Below are 6,329 nucleotides of genomic sequence, written 5' to 3'. Positions count from 1 at the left end.
CAGCGGATAAGATCCAAAATTTCAACTTCCGACATGGATCGGCCAGTTCTTGGATGACAATCCAACATCTAATAAAACCGAACCGATCCAATTTGGTGACAATCCAATTAATAATTATATATAATTATTAATATTTTACGATATTGTTTTTTAGTTGATATTCATATGCATTGTTTTTAATTACTTAAGAAGATATATGAATAACTGGTTGGCAATTGAATCAAAATATTGGATGAATCCAATCCGATCAAATGGATAACCAATAGTAATATCCAATGAATAGAACCTTTTTGACCCAATCATCTATTGAATTGGATTGAATTAGATCAAATGTCTAATGTTAGTTGTATTGGATTAGATGGCAAAATCCAACATCCAATAAATATTAGATCGGATCGGATCCACCTAAATCCAAGGATATTTGATCGAATTCAAAATGATAATTATCTTAGTTTATAAAATTATTTTCCATTTTTTTACTTATGGTATTTTTCAATGGGTTATGTGGTTTAGATATTTTATCGCCTTCCCGCAAATTGATTGCTTTCTCGTTTGAACCTGCCCCCCCACATATATATATATATGTATATATTATATGGAGACTTTGCCGACTTTCATTTTCAACCCGATTCATTGCCTATGTGCCCTTTACGCCCAGTCTTCCAAAGAACCACTACAAGAGGAATGAGCTTTAGAGAAGAAACCTTTAGAGAAGCTTTTAAAAGTGTATCTAAAGCTACATTATAGAGAAGAATTTAAATGACAAAAATGAGAAATGTAACTAAAGGTTGGACGACATTTAGAGAAGGATTTATAGGCTAATTATACGTTACAAGAAATGTCGTTGAAAGTTTTAGAGAAGCTTTTATAAAAAAAATGTCTCTAAAAAGTTTCATCAATTTTTAGAAACACTTTCTTAAGCTTCTCTAAAGATTAAGAAAAAATTTAAGTTTTTTAAAATTAAATAAAAATATTTAGTTACTTTTTAAAAGTGTATCTAAAACATTTATGTTAAAAATAATCAAAATTAAATATATAATCTATACTACCTTATAAAGCAGATTTCATAAAAAAGTCTTAAAAACAACTTAAAATGCATAAAGTACAACCTCTCGATGCTTAAAGTCTTAAAGTCTTAAAAATGTACAACCTTTTTATGCATAATCTATACCGTACCACCCTTTAATGCATTCCACTACTTACTCCACTCACTTCTCCCAAAACCAGATTCTCCAAGCACGTGACTCTGCACTTCGCGTGCGCATCTTCTCCAAACCCATAGTCTCCACTCATCCACTCACTCTGCTCTTCGCAGAGGCATCTTCTCCTACCCATGCTCTCCACTCACCCTTATAAACGATCTCCTTCGTAAAGCTCTGCATCTCTCGCTCTCCCGATCGCTTTGCATCTCTCGCTCTCGCTCTCGCCCTGCATCTCTCGCAAGAGGTACGATTCTTAACTTTATATTCAAGGTTGCTTGATTCACGGTTGCTTGATTTTAGGGTTTTAGGTTTTAGGTTGTTCATCATATCATAAGTTTGTGAATTTGAATTATTACAATCATCAATATCCTTTTAAAATTGAGCATTTTCACTTGTGCTTTTCCTTCCTATGAATCTTCAGTTGTGTGTACATTTGGATGCGTCTCACCCACCATCAAGATGTGTGCAATGGATGGGTTTAATTACTGCAGAACATCTTGAAATGGATTCTCCTGTAACAAGTACTCATTTCAAATTTGGTATGAACTTCAATACCAATGTACAACTATTTGTAGCACTTGTAAGGTTGGAAAGCCTATTTTTGAAGTTGAAACCTAATTTGTTTGACATCCGAAGTCAAAGTGGATCTCTTTTTACACTGGCACACAGAGAGTATTATTAGGTGATTCTCTACTGGATATGATTTTACATACTGGAATACAATGATGCAGGGCACTTACGAGGTTTTGTCTTTCTTGCCATTGAATTATTTTGTAATTAACTTTATGGATTTTCTTGTTGATTCTATATATTCTTGTCTTTCTATATATTTGCAGTTCTTCAGCCATTGATTCCACTTGTTCGACACAGGGCTGTGTTGGCGTTGTCTGGATATTACAGGTGACTGTTCTGCTGTTTTTGTTTTTGCTTAGCAACATGTCATTTGTTTTGGCTGCACTGTTTCTTTACAGGTGACTGTCTTGGTCATGTAGTCACTATGCTCTCAATTTCACTACAACATTCCCAAAATAAGATAAATTAATAGAGGTTCTTGTTTTGATGCAAATTTTAATCTGATATACACATGARATCATGAAGCATTTAAGACAAAGTTTGAAACTATATGTAGACATGTAAAGAGATGTTTATAACATGAAAGWCATAGGAACTCCATATTCTGTCCATTAAGTCTGCACATGGCCCTTACAAGCAGATCTGTCCAATCAACTATGTTCTAAAAGGTTTTGATGTTTGATGTTTGAAGTGGCTGCATAGCTTCATCATCTTATTCACACAATTAAGTTTGTTTCCATTACATTATGTTGCAGATCACGAACTGCTGTTGCTCCTTTTGAACGATTGAGAATTCTTCTCCAGGTGGGTACTTTATCTACTTTTTTTTCTTTTGTGTGTGTGTGTGTTTAGATACAGCAGCAACATTAGTCAGTTTTTAAAACACTAGACTTGTTCAAAATAGCAAACTGCTCCTTATGTGTGTGTGTTTAGATACARCAGCTGTTACATGTTCATATTTTTATTCACATGAACATGCCTATAAGTAGAAACTTTAAATGAGTAGGGAATCATAAAATTGAAACTGGGATTTGACTAGGTTTGCACGATGTGGATTTCATTACATGTTTCAAATTTCAAAATGATACATCATTCCATCAAACAATCTTTTCTGTATCTATCTTCTTTTGGCAAGTTTGCTCCTTATTTCATCAAAATTGCTTTTGAGTAACATATTACATTACATTTGTGGTATAACCCTTGACTGCATTTATAAATTGCATACCCTRAATTTTCAATGAAACATACAAAATACAAATGCAGCAGAAGTTGTTTCCATTTCAACTTATACACACACAGAAACAGGATGCTGCAGGTTTAAGAAACAGAAACATAATGCAGTTTCCACCRGCTGTAGGTTTAAGAAACAGAAACAACTTGTTTTTGTTTAAGTGGAACACAAAACGGAACACACACACAAGGGCATGTGGTTTGCAAATGAGACTGCATTCTGTTTTTAATCCTTGGTTTTGGACAGAGCATGGCTAAGTCCAAGATTGAATAGGGCTAAGTCCTTGGTTTATTAAACCCATTATGTTAACTGTATTTAATCCTTGGTTTTGGACAGAGCAGGGCTAAGTTCAAGATTGAATAGCCCTGCTCTGTGTGTGTGTATATAGATATAGATAGTTATGCATGAGGATTTACATTCTGTTTTAAATGGTCTTTACTCCTGTATAACTGATGTTGTGTGCACAGTGTGTGTGTGTGCCAAAGTAGCAACCTGACAAAATGGACTGTTTGCTTATTGAGAAGATGAAAAATGAAAAAGTAATATTATGCATGTGCCTGACTGTCATTATGCATGTGGAATAAAATACCTGTGACCATGTGCCTGACTGTCATTATGTTATAGGAGTAGGAACCCTTTTGTGCTTGAACTGGATCTCGAACCATTTAATGCTACATTTCCTCGARTGTCACGCTCTTCATCCATTGGCAATGGAGTTCAGTTCCTCAACCGCCACCTCTCTTCAATCATGTTCCGAAACAAAGATTGTATGCAGCCGCTTCTGGATTTCTTTCGTGCCTACAAACATAAAGGATATGTAAGTTTAACTCATTGGTTTTGGTTGGATTATTCTACTGCGTTTGAGCTRGTTAGTGTGACGTCCTGAAGCATCTACTATCCTCGCTTAAAACTTGCCTTCTTGATTACTATAATTGAAGTAGCTGAAATTTTTTATCTGTGTTGAAATTTGTGATACAAAACCACTGCTGCTACTTATACCTAACAAGTCGCTTTYGACCTCAATTTGGCTTCACTTTATAGGTGACATCATGTTGCGTTTGTTGTCGCATTCAGCAACCTTGGCTACCTGGCAATTTGTTTGTCTCATCTTCTTTTTGGCTTCAAAGCTGTTAAAAACAATTCCTCAGGTAATATATTTCTGCTGGCTCCAACATACTTAAACTCTGTTTTATGCCCAAACTGACAGCAAAGTTAACAGGAAAAATGCTACAATTTCTTTGGAATATTAGCTTCTGGTCTACATCTGTTTGGGACAGTCCTGGAATATGTCATTTGAAATGCTTATGGGGACCAAAGGGTGACATAACTAGTTGGTGCAGAAATGCATCTATAGTTTCGATGATCATTAACTTACTTACAGTCAAGGCAAGGATTATTCTGACTTCTTGTTACAGATCCCACTCATCAATTTTTATTTTAGAATTCATATCAACTGTCAGAAAATTAGACTCTGAAAAATGGCATATGCTTCACGGTTGGATAAATTAGAATGCAATTCAATGTACATGAATAAGAGAAGAAAAAACAAGTGATGCAGATTTTGGTTGAATAAGAGAAGAAAAAACAAGTGATGCAGGTTTTGGTTGAATAAGAGAAGAAAAAACAAGTGATGCAGGTTTTGGTTGAATAAGGAACAATTGATAAAAAGATAATAAAAGAAAAATCAAGTAAACAGCTCAAGTAAACAGCTTAATTGCCTTCACTATTTCTACTTATGTTGTAGGACTGTTTGGTGTATTTGGACTGTTTAAACAGCTCAAGTAAACAGCTCCTAACACTTATATTAGGACTGTTTTAGTATTCTTGGACTGTGGTTGTTGAAATTATTACACACTTTTTACTTGTAATGATCTATTTAATAGGTTCGATTTTGGTTTGAAACAGACTAAGRGGCTGTTTGTTTCCCTCTTAATGGTGACATTAAGAGGGAGCCTCTTACTCGCTAAGAGGCAGAAGCTGTTTGGCAAAAAAATAATCACCTCTTAATGATGACAATATCCTCTTAATGGTTCTGTGTTTAAGGTGCTCCTAAATGGTTCAGAGGTAAGTTGTTCCATTTTTACCCTCCCACTTCTCCAGCCGGCTACTCATCCCACTCGATCCCGTCGTCTCATCCCATTTTACAGACTCATCTCCCTCCTCCCCATCTTCTACCTTCTCACCATCTTTCCCCTCCTCCTCTCATCTGCCTTCACCATCGCCGTCACCACCTTCTTCTTCACTTGGCTGGCCACTTTCAAGCTCCTCCTCGTCGCGTTGCACAGGTTCGCCGGTTGTCACTCGACCGTCTCCATCGCCGGCAACCTCCACCGTCTCCATCGCGGGCGACCTCCACARCTTCCATCACCGACGACCTTCCACAGCTTCRATTGTCGCCTCCAGYAGGTATCTTCGATTGTCGCCTCGAATTTAGTCGCCGGTCGCCAGTCCCTTAACAGTAGCACAKCTTCRATTTTAAGTAAATGCATAATGAAACTTCCATCGCCGGTCGACAGTCCCTTAACAGTAGCACAGCTTCGATTGTCGCCTYCATTAGRTTTTCTTTCTTCCATTTTTAGTTGTTAGGATAATGGTAATTTGTTCAGGATCCCACAATTAAAAGGTTAAAAAAGAGAGGGTTAAAATGGTAAATTTGCATTTATTCAGAAAACAGTTACCAAACAACATTATTTCATTCAGTACTTAACCATTCTGACCTCTTAACCATTCTGACCTCTTAACTATTCTGCACTAAATCATTCAGCAACTGCCAAACAGCCCCTAATACTTTGACTAATGTTCTACCACTGTTTTCTTTCAGGTTTTAAGCAAGTGTGATTATGATGGCGTTGTTGCTCATATATTCTGTTTRAGGAGTCTGCCGACTTTGTATAAAAAGGATAACTGCAGGTTTAATATATTCTTCTGCTTTATGATGCGTAAATAGGAAAAYGTTGAACTTGAAATTATATGTAGGTTTTAAATATTCATTTTGCTAATGAAATGTTCTGATGGCTTATTGATTTGTTATAGATAAAGAGGGAAATTGTCACAGTTAGCTATGAAATTATTGCATTATGGCCAACACCTTTGCAGACACCTTGYAATCAAATAAGGCTTCGTCATCTGTGCAAAGTAAGTAACAAACGTGGTTCTACTCGGGCAGACTATAAAAAAGTTAGAAAAGATATGGCAGTTGACAGGTAGAGTATCAAGTTTTGCGAGGAGTTTAGGGCGGATGTTAGAAAATGGATTTATAGATTGATTGAATTGTTGGGATTGTTTTGAGAACTTATTTTTTATATATTACAAATTTATATCAA

The 6,329-nt window shown here is 35.9% G+C and overlaps 1 long non-coding RNA gene across 3 annotated transcripts; it reads left to right on the top strand.

Annotated features, from left to right (window-relative positions):
- The first annotated feature begins 1,270 nt into the window (after positions 1 to 1,270).
- On the top strand, positions 1,271 to 6,066 carry LOC112500901. Of its 3 annotated transcripts, XR_003067393.1 has the most exons (8): positions 1,271 to 1,446; positions 1,624 to 1,945; positions 2,039 to 2,102; positions 2,531 to 2,579; positions 3,631 to 3,823; positions 4,048 to 4,154; positions 5,828 to 5,916; positions 6,040 to 6,066. It is a non-coding gene; the product is annotated as an uncharacterized LOC112500901 (long non-coding RNA). The 3 variants fall into 3 exon arrangements; XR_003067394.1 differs by lacking the exons at positions 5,828 to 5,916; positions 6,040 to 6,066 and adding an exon at positions 4,226 to 4,387 and having other exon boundaries at positions 1,274 to 1,446; XR_003067392.1 differs by lacking the exon at positions 6,040 to 6,066 and having other exon boundaries at positions 1,275 to 1,446; positions 5,828 to 6,035.
- The last annotated feature ends 263 nt before the right edge of the window (positions 6,067 to 6,329 follow it).

This window comes from Cynara cardunculus (assembly GCF_001531365.2).
Source record: "Cynara cardunculus var. scolymus isolate 2C chromosome LG 17, CcrdV1, whole genome shotgun sequence".
Classification (NCBI taxonomy): Eukaryota; Viridiplantae; Streptophyta; class Magnoliopsida; order Asterales; family Asteraceae; genus Cynara; species Cynara cardunculus.
The sequence above is the reverse complement of the archived record's forward strand: the minus strand, read 5'-3'. Positions and strand labels throughout refer to the sequence as shown.